At 39.9% G+C, this 17,919-nt stretch overlaps 1 protein-coding gene across 3 annotated transcripts in view; it reads right to left on the reverse strand.

The window, feature by feature from the left end:
• Nucleotides 1–17,919, reverse strand: part of LOC136886347 (PAX-interacting protein 1) — a 136,616-nt gene that overhangs the window by 62,530 nt on the left and 56,167 nt on the right. The window lies entirely within an intron of this gene.

Consider the following 17,919-nt stretch of genomic DNA (forward strand, 5'->3'; position numbering starts at 1 on the left):
GTGAAAGAAATACAAGATTCTTCTTCATTTTGCTGGTGACTGGGTCGATATCTCAGTACACAGTTTCACTGGGTGGGATTCTCCAGACTCTTTTGACTTGGTATTTTTTATTTTCTCAGTCCTGATGATTCTTCTTTAACCCATTGCCATAGTAATTTTAATGTACTGAGCACGCACATGTATACCATTTTTTCATGCACAAGATACAATTTTACGCTATTAAGATTTATACATGTAATCCGCAACATACCGAATTTTAATCATACCCGAGTTTGATGCGATGAAGTGCAGCACCCAGAAGAACAATAATTTGTGTAAGTTTTAATGGTGTGCAATACTCTGGGAAATGTAAAGCCACCAAATACTTTCACAGTCGTATCTCATTACACTTTTCTTGCTTGTCTTGCTTTCAACACAGTCACAGCATGGTTTAGGGTTATAAGCCTTGTGAAATCTTCCCAGTGAACTCATACAGGGTGAGTTGGGATTTTTTTCTGTGGATAACTGAACAGCAAAACTGTTTCTTTCAGTAGCTATCTCATCCCATTAAGAGTTGTGAATCATATGTTGAGGGTCCTGTTTATGATGAGTTTTAATCCAGAATTTCATATAAAATCATATTTGGATGGTTTATCATCCATTTTATTCCATTCCTGGCGATCTTCCTTTGTCTTTTTGCAGGCAGAATGGACTTCAATATCATCGACACTTTCAAACGCGGCATCACTCTCACGTGAAATTTTTTGTTATGCTGCTATAATTTTCACTGCTAGTAAATAAAATTGTTTAATTTTCTAAACTACATCACCGCCCAATTCACTCTGACTATCCCATAATATACGTTTGATTTTATTCCTTGCAATACAATGTTTACTTGGGCCGGACATTTCTGCTGATTATCAAGTGGGTAATCACCCTTTTTAGAGAGCAATTGCCTGCTGCGTGACACAATCTATGCTGTTCATTCCAACTTCAAGAGAGAGAGAGAGAGAGCAGATTCTCAGCTTTCAGATGGTATACTGCAAGTCATACCATCAATGGACAGAAGGCCTGAACTAGTTGCTAAAAGCTTACCTCTCAGCAGACCGCCTGTCAAGGCATCTGCGTATGAATGGTCACTGCATGCGCGGCCGCCTGGCAGGCAGCAAAGTATGCCAATGAGTTAAGCTTTGAGGTACTGATCAGTTCCTTTTATTTTTAATTTGGAAGATTGTTTCATAAGCGTGACTTCTGGGAGAGATACTGTGTTATATTGTTAAATCTCTGTGCCTATTGACTGGCATTTCTTATCATAAGTTGACCAGGTTAGAAATTCATCCTATTATGTGCTCTTATTCATATTTCTATTTTTCTACATATAACTCGAATAGTCACCCATTTGTTCTCTTTCATGACTTACTTAATATAGAGCTGACAAAGCTGAGTTACATTCGCAGCCCTTTGAAGTTTACAGAGTTGTTTCCAATCTCTGGTAATGGACTTTGGATGTGTCTGTAGCTAACATGCACATGTTGTGAGGGATATCTAAACAAATTTAGCTGTTGACTGTGTAGAATTCAAAAGCGTGCAGCCGCACGGGAATCAAACCCAGGACCCCTGTGACCAAAGGCCAGCATGCTAACCATTTAGCCATGGACCTGGACGAGACTTGGAGTAAACATATATAATACATTTTAGATTAAAGCATCACTTCTCCTACTGTTTCCAGACTTTATTACCATTTAACAGTTCTTCCACAGTAGACCAAGAGGGGAAGATATATTAAATGGGTGGTATGAATAAACAAGACTATCGAGTACATACTTAACTTTCCTGAGCAAATACTCTACTTCATGAGAACACATTCTTGAGAATGTACTCTTTAGCTGAGTACATGCTCACTTTGTTTTGAGTACAGCTGAGAGCTGTCTAAGACATTAGTATAGACTGATTTATTGCCCTTAAGAGTGAGAGATTCAAAATAAATGGCTGAGTATTAATTACAGATGAATGTGTGAATTTGAAGAACTTCTTAAGTCATATCGTTTTTCAAAAGCGAATGTAAAATAGTTAAATACACTGACTGACAGAGCAAATGCAACACCAAGAAGGAGTGGTCAGAACTTTATGCCAATTGCAGGGTAGACCGACGTCACTGAGGTATGCTCATGATGTGAAATGCGCCGCTGTGCTGTGCACGTAGCAAACGATAAATGGGACACGGTGTTGGCGAATGGCCCACTTCGTACCGTGATTTCTCAGCTGACAGTCATTGTAGAACGTGTTGTCGTGTGCCACAGGACACGTGTATAGCTAAGAATGCCAGGCCGCCGTCAACGGAGGCATTTCCAGCAGACAGACGACTTTACGAGGGGTATGGTCATCGGGCTGAGAAGGGCAGGTTGGTCGCTTCGTCAAATCGCAGCCGATACCCATAGGGATGTGTCCACGGTGCAGCGCCTGTGGCGAAGATGGTTGGCGCAGGGACATGTGGCACGTGCGAGGGGTCCAGGCGCAGCCCGAGTGACGTCAGCACGCGAGGATCGGCGCATCCGCCGCCAAGCGGTGGCAGCCCCGCACGCCACGTCAACTGCCATTCTTCAGCATGTGCAAGACACCCTGGCTGTTCCAATATCGACCAGAACAATTTCCCGTCGATTGGTTGAAGGAGGCCTGCACTCCCGGCGTCCGCTCAGAAGACTACCATTGACTCCACAGCATAGACGTGCACGCCTGGCATGGTGCCGGGCTAGAGCGACTTGGATGAGGGAATGGCGGAACGTTGTGTTCTCCGATGAGTCACGCTTCTGTTCTGTCAGTGATAGTCACCGCAGACGAGTGTGGCGTCGGCGTGGAGAAAGGTCAAATCCGGCAGTAACTGTGGAGCGCCCTACCGCTAGACAACGCGGCATCATGGTTTGGGGCGCTATTGCATATGATTCCACGTCACCTCTAGTGCGTATTCAAGGCACGTTAAATGCCCACCGCTACGTGCAGCATGTGCTGCGGCCGGTGGCACTCCCGTACCTTCAGGGGCTGCCCAATGCTCTGTTTCAGCAGGATAATGCCCGCCCACACACTGCTCGCATCTCCCAACAGGCTCTACGAGGTGTACAGATGCTTCCGTGGCCAGCGTACTCTCCGGATCTCTCACCAATCGAACATGTGTGGGATCTCATTGGACGCCGTTTGCAAACTCTGCCCCAGTCTCGTACGGACGACCAACTGTGGCAAATGGTTGACAGAGAATGGAGAACCATCCCTCAGGACACCATCCGCACTCTTATTGACTCTGTACCTCGACGTGTTTCTACGTGCATCGCCGCTCGCGGTGGTCCTACATCCTACTGAGTCGATGCCGTGCGCATTGTGTAACCTGCATATTGGTTTGAAATAAACATCAATTATTCATCCGTGTCGTCTCTGTTTTTTCCCCAACTTTCATCCCTTTCGAACCACTCCTCCTTGGTGTTGCATTGTCACTGTCAGTCAGTGTATTTATTCAGACCAGAGAAACTGGAAAAAAGACTGAGGAGCTGTTAAGAATTATTTATTTTTTTTTTTGCTAGTGGCCTTAAGTCGAACGACACAGATAGGTCTTATGGCGACGATGCGATTGGAAAGGCCTAGGAGTTGGAAGAAAGCGGCTGTGGCCTTAATTAAGGTACAGCCCCAGCATTTGCCTGGTGTGAAAATGGGAACCCACGGAAAACTACCTTCAGGGCTGCCGATAGTGGGATTCAAACCCACTATCTCCCGGATGCAAGCTCACAGCAATTATTAAATTAGAACATTTTTTTACCTACTGAAGGTCATGGAACAATATATTGTGTTTTGCAGTAAGTTGGTCTATGGGTACCAACACAATTTATTGCGACTCAAAATTCCGAGCGCCACAGCTTTCCTTTCTTTGTCCTTGAGCAGCGATTCAAAAACATACGGTATCTGCCATCTATTGACTGCGTTACCGAAGCTTCAGTCAAGGATTCTAAATAGGCCATCAGTTTGTCCAGCTACATTGTTGCCTCTTCATTGAGTCATTGTTTCTTCTGATGGAGCACCAATTTCATTTTCAAATTCATCTTCAGTGAATCAGTAGTGCGTTGCATTCAGAAGAGCGTGGGTTCTAATCCCATCTCGGCCGTCCTCGGAACGGTTTTCCACGGTTTCCGATTCTCAATTCCAGGTAAACGCCGGGACGGTATCTTTGATAGACCGTGGCCAAATTACTTCCAATTCCTGTCCTTAACTATCCTTGGCGTTAAAGACATTCAAGAATAGTCAACACTGTAAAAGAAATACTGTACAAATAAATTTTTATTACTCGTATTTTCGATCCAGATAAACCGGAGATTTGGATTAATGAGGGCTGGATAAAGGTTCTTGTGTACATTCAGTCCAGCATGGAGGGTTTTGATTGTCACTCAAGATGTTAGCAGTGAAAAGGTTAAGTAGATGCAAAAAGTGTTTCTTAAACGTGACTCTGTAAGGGGTCAGTGGGTGACCCCTGATTTCAATAGGACATCAAACTACTTGTTGAGGTTATGGACCTCCTCATGGCTAAAACTGATACAAAATTTGATGTTACAAAACAAGAGTGGCAAGAAAAGTATAATTTTCTATCGGCAATAGGTACTCTTGATTGTACTCGTGTTAACCCTACAAATTGTAGTGATGATTATTACTAGTGATTTAAGCCCACTAGGGAGTGCTTATGAACAGTTCTTTTTCGAAGCTTGCTTTCATTCCCAATACCTCCTGAGCCCTGCTATTAGTGTTTCCTGTCTTTTCTGTGAAAGAGGTTTGCGAGATTTAACCCTCAGCCATCCTTTTCTCCGGAACACTCCTCCCTCTCCAGCTCCATTTAAGAATCTGCTTGCAGAGGGATAACAGACAGCACAAACATACTGACAGAATATTTATAAAAATCAACAAAAGCAAACACGAAATAAATATAATACAAGTACAATACAGTACTCAGGTGCAATGTTCAGCATTTTCAAACCTGAAATTATCTCCGAGAGTCACTTTTTGCCTGTAATATTGCATTGTGTGGAACTTCCCAAAACACTCGCCGGGATGTAATCCAGGCTTTTCTTGGCAAGTTTTGCTGCAAAACACAGTCTCGTGTCGTCATTTAGGCTTACTGTTCATTGCCGTATTTAGGATTACACCTAAAAATGCTTTGAATTCAGGAAGAATAACATCTATCCACGACCTCCTAATAGACTCATGTGTGAGGGGCGTAACTTTTTGTTTTTCCTAGTTGCTTTACGTTGCACCGACACAGATGGGTCTTATGGCGACGGCGTAACCTTTTGAATGTTTACACTAGCATACCGGTTAGTCTTGCGCACAATTTCCAGTAATAACTCGTCAGTCAAGAATAATAACTGGAAAAAGTCAAGTTCATTCAACCTTATGATGGTTTATTACCTGACGTACATGTGAATGGGCTTTTGAAGTCCAAGTCAGTGTCACGGTATTTCCTCCATCCATCAGAAGAGGTACCAGCATTGCCATTTAGCATAATTTTCTCATCATCGGGATTTTCATCACTCAACTCACCAACACAATCTCGTTCCGCAATATCTTCCTCACCGCTTAATTGAAAATCACTCTCACTATCGCTGAAATCAACGTCACTTTCACCTAAAAGACTGGCTCTCTCTTTCTCATGCTGCTCGAACGCCGCCATGTTGCTAAGCAACATTTGTTTACAAACTCACATGGTCTTCAAAGAATACACACAAAGCCTGATTTCAAAGAGATTATAGCTATAAGTGGCTTCAAATTGTCATCGAAGGATTGCAGTAGTTTACTGCACCTGTAATTCATGCACGCGTGACCCGACAAAGGAGTTATATAGGGAAGAAAATCATGTCAGGCATTGCCTGACACAGGATCTAGGAGGGATATTCTCGTTGTCGGGCATGGCCCGCCGCGTGAGTGCTAAGGGTTAACAACCTTTGATAGGGGAGACCACAAATTTACCTTCTTTCCTGGCTGTACATGTACCCATAAAACGGGCACTCCCGAGGCCACCCAGGGCCGGCTCGTCTGACTCGGAGAGAATATGTCCGACGTTCTTGTACAAGATCTAATGGCACTTCACTTTTCCTTAAGGCAGCCTCAGCAGTTCGTTTCCATGTTGCATTAAGGCGCCCTCTTCTTCTCTTCAATTGCAAGAGCTTTCTGTACTAAATGGTGTTCATTTCTTCTTCGGATGTGAGTTTACCAGCAGAGCTGTTTTTCCTCCAGTTTGTTGCTGATGGACACAACTTTAAAGGATCCTCATACATGCTCATTGTACACTTTGTCATACAGAATGATGCCCGCTGACCATCGCAACATCCGCATATCTGTAATATGCATTGACTGGTCATGCTTTTTCTGCCTTGCCCAACATTCCGAGCCGTACATGAGGACAGGCCGGACAGTGCTTTTGTACACTTTGTCCTTTAATTTGACTGGCATCATTTATCACACAGAACGCAAGAAAGAGACCACCATTTCATCCCACCAACACTGATGCGGTGCTTGACATCTGCCTCAATATTACCATCAGCTGTGATGAATGATCCAAGATATTTGAACTTGACGGTCATCATCAGTGGTTCTCCAGCAAGGAAGACAGTGCTGTGTGGGCCTGCTTGCCCTGCCTGCAAAAAGTTTACCAACTTACAAAATTTAGTGTGGTCTGAGACATCAGTATCAGAAATCTCAGCGGAAGCTGAGTCTCTCTTAACTTCATTGAGCCACATGCATTCAGTCTTGTAGCTTTTGTTGACAGATCTTCTTCGTAAGCCTGCCGTAATCCATTCTCAGAAGGTGCCTGTAAAACTTCAGTCACCTACGTCGCATGCTATCGTTAGCCACTTCCAACTGTTGGTACAGTTCAGAGTTCGCTTTCAGTCTGTAGGTTCCATCTGGAAGCACAGCTGGTCCATGAATTTTCCATAGGACACCCAGAGGACACGTCTTTCGACTTTTTCCAGGTCGTCCATAGTGCGTTTCTTGTTCATCAGTAAGGTCTCTGCAGCATATAAGAACTGGGGCCTGAGAATATTCTTGTAATGGCATATTTTGGCGTTCTTCCAAATGTATTTCGTGTTGTCACAGTTTGCAAGTAATGAAAATCATTTTATTTTCCGTATTGAAAGATTCTCAATAATAATAATATAAAAGAATTTATTGGACTCCAACCTATTCAATACATTACTGGATGTTAACATTTTTAGTTAAACATCGTTAAAATGGAGACATGTTTCGCCCTCCATGTGGGGCATCATCAGTCATATCAAAGCACCTCAAAATTAAACCAGACGTCTGGTTGGAAATTATGAGCAATATTTATAAGAAAGAATACATTAAAAACACGTACAAAGTCCTATCCAAAACGAAATAACAACAGACTAGTTAGGTACACATAGTAAAATACGCTAGTGGTTTCTTAATATTAAAATGCACAGTATAAAAATGGAAGTAATCAAAGTCCGTATGATATTGAGTTCGATGGTGGTTCTGCGTTAGTATATACAAATGTTGGCAAAATAAAACACAATTTATAATTACTGTACACTTATTTCTAATTGTTAAAAATGATAAGGTAAAACATTCCAATTTGACTATTTATAATTTGGCTACAACCAAAATAATTCGCCCTAGAATTCATGAGGTAGTCAAACTCCGTTGGTCACTCTCTATTTGAATGGAGTGCACAGTGCGAGTGAACAGCTTTTGTTGATTATAACTGAGGCTGTGCTAAGACAGAGTTAAAACAACACCAGCTTCAAATGAAGATAGTTGAAAACATCATTAGGTTCTTCCTAGTTGACTAAAAATTTGCGTATATTTTGTTGTTGAAGTGTGGGAAAGTCAGTTGTTGGTTAAATGGGCAACAGTCGAAAATGTTGTGCAGTGCAATCGGTGTTTGAGCTGTCCTACATGTGAGGGAAATCTGAAAATGGAGGATTTGTCTTAATTAGTTAAGTGAAATGACTGAAAAAGAAAAGAAACGGGAAATCATTGAGAGATGAAAAATGTGAAAATTAAAAATTTACCTTGAAAGCTGTTGAGCTGTTGCCTAATTGTTAGGAGGTTTGTGGAGCACTGGCTGTCGCTAATGTCCTGCTCCTCGTGTTGTACGTGTGACGTCTTAGAGGAGGGGAGTGGATTTGAGAAGGCGGCGCCGTGGGTATGTGATTGGCGCTTGGGGAGGAGTTGTGTGTATTGGAGGGAGAATAGGGGCGTGATGAGTTGAGCGGCTTAGTGGGGGTGCTTGGAGAGCTTGTTTTGAGGATGTTAACAAGTCTTTTGTCTTTCAGATTTAAACTATTAAGCGAAAATATTAATTGTTCGTAAAGAGGGCTTCGGTTGTCTATTGGATCATTTAAATTCTTATTCTTATTATATTTTTGGTCCAAAAAAATGTATAAATTTTCGAACTCGGTCATGAGCCTGCCTTTATCTAGTCTTTTTAAAATTTGGAGATCCTGTTCGATTGTGGTAAAGCTATGTCCGGTGTCTTTCATATGGATGCTCATGGCTGAGTGTTTATTGTGCTTTTGGGCATTGAAATGTTCTGCATATCTAATTGCAAAGCTCCTACCAGTTTGACCGATATATGAACTGTTACATTCAGCACATTTCAGTCTATAAATGCCAGAGCCCGAAAATTTATTGTTGTCCGAGTTTATCTTATTGTGGTTGAAAAATAGCTTTTGATTAGAATTATGGGTCTTATAGGCTACCCTAATATCATGTTTTTTTAAAGGGGTAGCGATTTGATGTATAATGGGGTTAATGTAGGTGAATGATGCATATTTAGGCTTATTAATTTTAATTGGGGAGAGGTTTGTGGCCAATTTCAATTTCACTTTATTGATTATTTTCTGTATGATTGAGGGATTGTATCCATTGAAAACAGCTATTTCTTTTATGGTACTTATTTCTTTTTTTAAATTGACGGTTGACATGGGAATTTTTAACGCTCTGTACACTAAACTGTAAAATGAGGCTTGTTTGTGCGATTGTGGGTGAAGAGAATTTTGTTTTATGGTTGTGGGAGTGAATGAAGGTTTTCTGTGAATCTGGAAATCGAAATTGTTTAAGGTCCTGGTGATTGTAATGTCTAAAAAATTGATGATATTATTGTCCTCATCTTCTTTAGTAAACTTGATGCAATTGTCAAGGCTGTTTAAGTAAGTTAGTATGTCTTCACTATTATTGCAGCTTTTGTCTATTATTGCTAGTGTGTCATCGACATAGCGTAGCCAAAGACACAAACCGTTAATGCTGTTTGTTATTTTACTATTTTCGAGGTTGTCCATATAAATTTCGGCGAGTATTCCCGAAATGGGATCACCCATGGCTAGACCTTCTTGTTTGTATATCTTATTATTGAACGTAAAATAATTGTTATGAAGGACGAAAGTTAGTAACTGTAAGCATTCTTCTATTTCTAACTGACTTAAGGTGCTGTGTTTAGAAAGATTAGTTCGTATGATTTCGATAGTTTTTTTAGCGGGAATGTTCGAGAACATATTGGTAATGTCAAATGAGCACATTATGTGGTTAGGCTGCAAATTAAATTTATTTAAAGTTTCGCATAATTCTATTGAGTTTTTAATAGGGTGTTTATTGTGAAATGTGAAGTGTTTCTTAAGGAATTTTTGGAGGAACTGAGAAGTTTTGTACGTTGGGCTATTTCGGCTATTTATGATGGGTCGAATGGGAACATCATTTTTATGTATTTTTGGCAGTGATCTGACGGTGGGTAATTTGGGATTCATATTGATGAGTTTTTGATGTTCGTGTTCATTAAATAAGAAAGGTGAATTTTTTAGGATTGTTTTTAAATTACGCTGAGTTTTTAAGATAGGATCTTTTGAAATTATTGAGTAAGAATTATCGGAAAAGAAATCCTCCGTTTTTTTGACGTAGTCGTGTTTATTCATTAGGACTACGGCATTGCCTTTGTCGGCTTTCGTTACTATAACATTATTGGTGTCTACCTTTTTTCTTAATTCGTGGGTTTGTTTGAGAACGGTGAAATTATTGATGTCGGAAACTTCTTTTATAAGGGTGGGTAATTTCTTTTTTATCTCATATCTCACGTCATTTTGTCTGTCGAAGGGAATTTGTTTATTTATATTGGATTCAACTTCGGCTATTGTGGTAATTATATCCTCGGCTTTATTTGGACTAGGCCAATTATATTTTAGGCCTTGGTCAAAGAAATTGATTTCATTATCCGAAAATGTGGTGTTAGATAAATTGATGGTGGTTGGAGTGTTTTTCCATGAGGGGGTGAAAGTTTCTCTAGTTTTGTTTTGGTTTATGGATTTAGGTTTCTTTTCTAATAGACATGTCAACTTGTGGTCTAAGGTTTTTTGTTTTTTGTCTAATATGTTCTGCAATTTACGTGCAATGTGTCTTTGGTACGAGCTGGTTTAATTTTGAGGTGCTTTGAAGCTGGTGTTGTTTTAACTCTGTCTTAGCACAGCCTCAGTTATAATCAACAAAAGCTGTTCACTCGCACTGTGCACTCCATTCAAATAGAGAGTGACCAACGGAGTTTGACTACCTCATGAATTCTAGGGCGAATTATTTTGGTTGTAGCCAAATTATAAATAGTCAAATTGGAATGTTTTACCTTATCATTTTTAACAATTAGAAATAAGTGTACAGTAATTATAAATTGTGTTTTATTTTGCCAACATTTGTATATACTAACGCAGAACCACCATCGAACTCAATATCATACGGACTTTGATTACTTCCATTTTTATACTGTGCATTTTAATATTAAGAAACCACTAGCGTATTTTACTATGTGTACCTAACTAGTCTGTTGTTATTTCGTTTTGGATAGGACTTTGTACGTGTTTTTAATGTATTCTTTCTTATAAATATTGCTCATAATTTCCAACCAGACGTCTGGTTTAATTTTGAGGTGCTTTGATATGACTGATGATGCCCCACATGGAGGGCGAAACATGTCTCCATTTTAACGATGTTTAACTAAAAATGTTAACATCCAGTAATGTATTGAATAGGTTGGAGTCCAATAAATTCTTTTATATTATTATTATTGTCACAGTTTTGCGATAATTGGTACGCATCGTTGAGTTTGGCGCATCTGTCCACGATGGAGGTTCCGTCTCTACCATTGGGGCAGACCCATTCGCCAAGAAACCGGAGTCAATTAACTTTACCATTCAATCCATAGATGGAAAAGCCATGAAAGTACTGTATTAACATATATATATATATATATATATATATATAGTGAAATCACACCTTAAATTTACTCTCATTTTCGAATTACTGGTATATCTTTTTCCTTATCGAACATGTTTCTATCTTCTTCGCCCACATGGCTTGTAATTTTGGTCTAATTCCAAAGCCACAGATTTATTAAACAGAACACAATGTTATTAACTCAATATTTTCCATTGCAATGAGCAAAACACAACTTCATTTCTGTGTCATACAGATCAGAAATCAGAACTTGGTAGATTATACTTAAACGATCATACACAATATGAGTGTATATTCAATTTTGAATGATCCACATGGCCAAAACATATTAGGAAACAATATTGTGAGGATTCTTTCAGGTAATGGAGCATATTACCTGGTAAGCAAAAAAAACATTTTTACTTGCACTGGAGGAAGAGAAACTCCTGGGTCTCCATCAAGAAAGGTCTGTCCTCTGCTGAGTAAACTCAAGCAATCAAAATAATAATAATAATAATAATAATAATAATAATAATAATAATGATAATGTTATTGTTTCTATGTTCCACTAACTACTTTTGAAAGTTTTCACAGGCACTGAGGTGCCGAAACTTTGTCCCGCAGGAGTTCTTTTACGCGCCAATAAATCTACCGACATGAGGCTCCATTTGAGCACCTTCAAATACCACTGGACTAAGCCGGGATCAAACCTGTGAAGCTGGGGTCAGAAGGCCAGCACCTTAACCGTCCGAGCGCTCAGCCCGGCAGCAATCAAAATTAACTGCGACATTATCACTGTAAGATCTTCCCCCAGTAGTGGCCTTAGCATTACCCATTGGTGATGTGTAAAAACCTTGTTTTATTCATAAGCATGAAGCTAATGTGCTACGTCCCTGCTGCAAGGGAGAACTGTTAATGAGTTGACCATTGCGCTCATTAATTGCTGACAGCCTTGACAGTCTCGAGGTGCACAAAGAAGTAGGATATCTTTCTGCAATGGTTCAACGAGAAGAGTCGACACTGTCATCATCGAATGGGTAAAACATTTTGTTCTTTTTATCGACACTACATTTCCCTTTGAGATCCATGATGATCAGCCGAGCAAGGTACGCAGAGAGAAACAATGTTGCCAAGATCTGGGGGCGAAGGACAACATAAATCAACGAGAAATTATAGGCCTGATGTTTGGAGCGAGACACACTATTCCTCACAAAACGCAAGAGTTCCTGAAAAGACTGAAAATCACCAAGAACACAATCAAGGCAATTGCATCTTCAGTACTTATCTCCTCCTCTAAATATTATAAATCATTACATGTACTTTGTGGAATGAAGTAAACAATGAACACTAGTCTCATGCTGATAGCCACATACCAAACAAGTCCAAAGATATAATCTCGAGTTTTTTTTATAAACCGCTATTCTGAATAAATGGCCGATACATGGGAAACCCTTGTTTGGAGTGACTATCAGTATGATGATATATTTGCCAGGTCTAGGAAAACCTTTCTAATCTTAAGATCAGAAGTACATACTATTTGGTCTGAGAATATACTCCTACTAACCGCTAATACTCGTGTGTAGAAACTGTAGTTTTGTTCATACCATTTCTCAAAGCAAGTACCATTCATTAAGCTAGAAAATTGTATTTCTGCTTTCAGCAAACACTTATAACTGTTTGGGAGAACCTTCCAGGGTATTAATTTTCTATGATCTACATCTAGCTACTGAATGAGAACACTATTCCATTTAACACCAAAAGAAATTTCTACATAGACAGAAGGCAAATGGGAAGAGGTTGCTTTTCTCCCTGTAAACTAAATGATAGAAAAATACTCAACAGAGGAAAAACAAATACAACATCATTTCACTGTAAACAACAACTTACATCAATGAAAATCTCAATTAAAGCAGTACCTAGAACAGATTACTTAAGAGACATGACACACCTTTCCGTTATTTCAAAACATCCATGAGCAAGAGATGCAGTGTTATTCTTGAGCAATGCAGAAACTGTTAGTAGTGTTATGGCAAACAAAAAAACCAGAAGAAAATACTACAAGAGATGGCAAATCAAACTGAAATACAAGAAGAGCAGGCGTCGAGATGCCATCATCTGAGTCTGCAGGGCCCGAGTCACACAGATCTCATTATCTGTTAGAAAATAAAACTGAGAATATTAAACATCAAATAGTTTGAAGTAGAGGGTGAGAAAAGGACTCATAATATTGTAATTTACAGATCACAAGCTCGTGAGCAATACCAAAAACGTGGTCTGTCGTCATAGTGAGAGGAGTTCTCATATACACTGTGAACCAGATTTTAAAATCTGAATTACTGTTACGAGCTAAGATTTCTGTATCAAAGTTCAGAATCAAAACAGCTGCCCTCACAACAGGAATATCCTGTACATATCACCAAATGATACAAATCCTTCGCAGTAGGTGCAGCGCAGGTCTGGAACCTCATACCAGACGAGTTAAGGAGACTGATGTTGGGATTACCATTCAAAAACCAGTATAAGAGATATGTACCTTCTTTCCATTTAGTTGCGACTATTATTACTGTTAAAATAATGAATTACAACATCAATAATCAGATTCCTAACATAGTTATTATTTTATAGCTACGTACATCATCATTATACGCTGTTATGTCTTTCAGCATTCAGCCTGGAAGCCTTTGTGAATTTGATAAATGCCTCCACAATCCCTCTGAGGCCACATTTAGTTCTATACCTCTTATATTTAAATAATTAGAAACCGATGGCCTGTTCCACGAACAAACTTTGCAACTTTTCAGTTCAGGTTTTGTTCCACCATCACTTTAAATTGAGCTTGCTTAGTGAAAAGTCAGGAAGCTTCTCACTTTTCAAACCTGTTATGTTCCTCCATCGGTACAGAAATGCAAAGTGCAAAGAAATGAAGTGAAAAGTTTTCATAAATCTTGCAGAGATGATTCCCTTTTCATCTGTTAATTAACAAGTATGTACACTAGTTTCTCGGCGTACAATTTGGTTTAGTTATATAAACATGTTACGATGAGAGCTTTTGTTATCATCAAGTGAGGACAGTGATGAGGAATCCAACAAGATAACGTACAAAGATAGGATTAAATTTTCATAACCTCACTTATACGGAATTTCGTGAGTGTTTTCTTATTACCCCAACACAGGGTGACTATATTCTTGAAATGATCAGCAATTTATTGAAAGATGCAACAAAAGGAAGTCAATTCCTTTCCGAAAAAAAAAAAAAAATGCATGGGACATCAAAATCAATTATTTGCAGAACTGCTACCAAAGTCGCAGATGTTATAGTAAATGTAAGTTTTCCTAACATAATACGTTGGCCTGATAATTCACATAATATAGCGATGGAATTTCTAATGAAGGGTGAATTTCCTTCTGTGTGTGGATGCGTTGATGGTACTCTCAGTAATATTGATGTTTGTCATCACCTGAGAGGATATTTTTAAAGTTGCCAAAAAAGGATGTCCTGTTTCTCCGTGAAAACTTCTAGCACAGCCAGTGTCTTGTATAGTAATTGCCACGTAAGGAAATACCCCAGAAAGTAAATATCGCCGCCCGATGCTCTTCTTTTCTCTTTTTTGTAATGGCTGATCACTGCTGCCAACCTGCCTGGTTACATATTAAAGTCATCAGACATAACCATAACAAACTAACCTCAATGTAAACACCAATAATGAATGTTTCCCTACCCTAGTAAATGATAAAAGATAAGATGAAATAAATCAAGATAATTATGAATATCTCCTCAATGAGGAATTAAGGAAATAAACACACTTTCTCACTTAAATTATCTGTCTTTATTTTGATATACAGTAGGCGTACTATAACCATATTCTTGAAAAGAGGGGTGTGTTAAACGATGCAATTTATTTAATAAGTCTTTGCAGTGTGATTTTCGAAAGTTCCAGACATCCAATGACTTCCCTTTCTTTTGCGCGAATATTTCCTTCTCTCTTCAATACCGGTAACCAGTAAGGAGAGAGATTATTGGGCATATTTTCAGCCTGCAGGCTGGTTATATCTTCAAGCTTATCAGCAAACATATAGGAATACTAATGTGCCAAGCACCGTGAACAGAATTTAGGTCAGCTTTCAAGTTCACTGCGGATTTGAAAATAATAATGTTATAAGTTCTACTGCCAAAATTTCGTCCCGCAAGAGTTATTTCATGTACCGGTAGATCTAGACATGAGCACTTTCATCATTTCACACAAACTATGTTATTAAATGCATTATCCGAACATGCCACAATCCTACTTACCTGGTATTAGCCAAATAGATTTACAATCCCACAGAAAAAGAAAATATGCTTTAAATATTCTCGCAAATGTATCACTAGTGACTTTAACGGCGATGCGGTGGCAACACGCACTTCACGCTAGAGCAGTGATTGAACGTTGCCAACGTGCCAGATTAACGGTAAATGTAAGATGTCGTATCGGCAAGTAGGGTCCCTAAACTGTATGGTTACCGACACTGAAAAAGACCCAACAGCAAGAAAAGTAACCATAAATCAATATCTTAATATTACAGGGGAGAAAGGGTAAGGTTGCACCCTTAGGGTACGTCCTTACACGGAGAGGACTATAATCATATTTCTTTCCCATGATCACTACTTTAAAACTACCGGTACCACAATTATACCGTGAAGTTTGCTGCAAAAAATAAAGCCTTAAAATCATGGAGTGTTTTACAGTTTGTCTATGAAATAAACTTGATCGATCACTCATTTGCAAGGACTTTTCACTTTGCGAAGAAACTGAAAAGTAAAATCTAGATCAGGGCCTCTCAGAGTGCATGCACCAGGTGCATGCACTGTGCACGGTGCAAAAGACTACTTCGCTTGGTTGACCACAGTGCAGACCCCCACTCCTCGATTTGGAGCATTAGCGCTGTCTCTCTCTTTCCCCACGCCTGTCTCGCTCGCTCCGCCTGTCTCCCTCTTCCTCACTTGCTCCGTAGCGCTCCACATCCGAGCCAAGTTGAGTCGAGCTTAGCCAAGTTGCCCAGAGACGAAGAGTTGGTCCGAGGCGAACCGAGCGGGATCAATGCACAGTACACGGCGCTCTTGCGCCTCGATTTGCACGCGTGAGATTTTGGGCGTTTGAGAGGCCCTGATCTAGATCATGGTGGAACAGAAAGACTTTGCAACAGCTGAAAAGTGAAGTTCAAAGCTGAAAAATTGCAGAGTTCGTTCGTGGAACAGCCCCGAGTCTAACTTTTGCTGTCTTAGTCTCCCTCTATTTCTCTCACCTTGCACAGCTGTGTCCATTATTTTCCTAGATAGCCAATACTGTTCTATTCACCTCATATAACCACCACTGAAGCCGGTTTATGTGTACCACGTCATCCATAGAATTAATTCAAAACTTAATTCTTTACCTCCTCATTCTAAGTACCCTCCTGCCATTTTTCCCACCTGTTTGTATAATACTTGTCATGCAAGTCTATATATTAACAGGCAAATAACGCCGCCTTATTCTCATTTTTCTAAACCACCATGTCATCTCTGCCTTCCTACTATATTTCACCTACTCCTGCTGCTTTATGACAACGGACTGTATTTATCACCCTTTCCCCTTCCTCAAGTGTAATTTCACCCACATCATTATCCTCCTCCCCATGAACTCGGTGGTTTGCCACAATAGAAATATTTCCTTTTAGGGGGAAAAGTTTTTCAAAATATTCCCTCCACCTGTCCAGCGATTCCCTGCGACCTCCTTTTTTCATTTTTTTATTATGTCGCACAGACACAGATAGGTCTTATGGCGACGATGGATTGGAAAGGTCTAGGAGTGCGAAGGAAGCGGTGTTGCATTAAATAAGGTACAGCCCCAGCATTTGGCTGGTGTGAAAATGGTTGATGATGCTTATTGTTTAAAGGGGAGTAACATCTAAGGTTATCGGCCCGATGTGAAAATGAGAAACCATGGAAAACCATCTTCAGGACTGCCGTCAGTGGGGTTCGAATCCACTATCTCATGGATGCAAGCTCACAGCTCTGCAGCCCTAACCACACCAACAACTCGCCCGGTAAACTGGGATCTCATATGAGTTCACCTAATTTACTCAAACCAAGATAGTTCATCCATTGATAAATGAATAAATAAATAAAATTATGAATTAATTAATAATAGTGTTGTATGGTCTCTGGAGAGGCCTGTGCAGTTTCTAGTTGACATTCCCAAGTGACCAGCACGTCTGGGACAGTGACGATGTGATGAGGAGGTGGTACAGGGTCAGCAAGTAGCCTACTCCTACGGAATAACACCAAGGAATCTATCCAAAGCGAATTTAGTCCCGCAGGAATTCTTTTACGTGCCAGTAAATTTACCGACATGAGGCTGGCATATATGAGCACCTTCAAATACCACCGGAGTGAGCCAGGATCGAACCTACCACGTTGGGGTTCAGAGGGACGGCACGTCAACCGTTTGAGCCACTCAGCCTAGCAATCCAGGCTTTTGACAGGCAAGCTAGTGATTAGAAATTGTATACCACACCTTTGCCGCTCACCATTCTGATTAAAATTTTTCCAGCAATGGGACTGAAACCGGGTAACAACGGTAATAAACCAAAACCTGGAACATCTTCAAAACATTTTTCATTCTCTCAATTACTGAGCAACAATGAAATGAGCCACCAATTCAGAATCTGTAGGTGTTT

This window comes from Anabrus simplex, chromosome X (assembly GCF_040414725.1).
Source record: "Anabrus simplex isolate iqAnaSimp1 chromosome X, ASM4041472v1, whole genome shotgun sequence".
Lineage (NCBI taxonomy): Eukaryota > Metazoa > Arthropoda > Insecta > Orthoptera > Tettigoniidae > Anabrus > Anabrus simplex.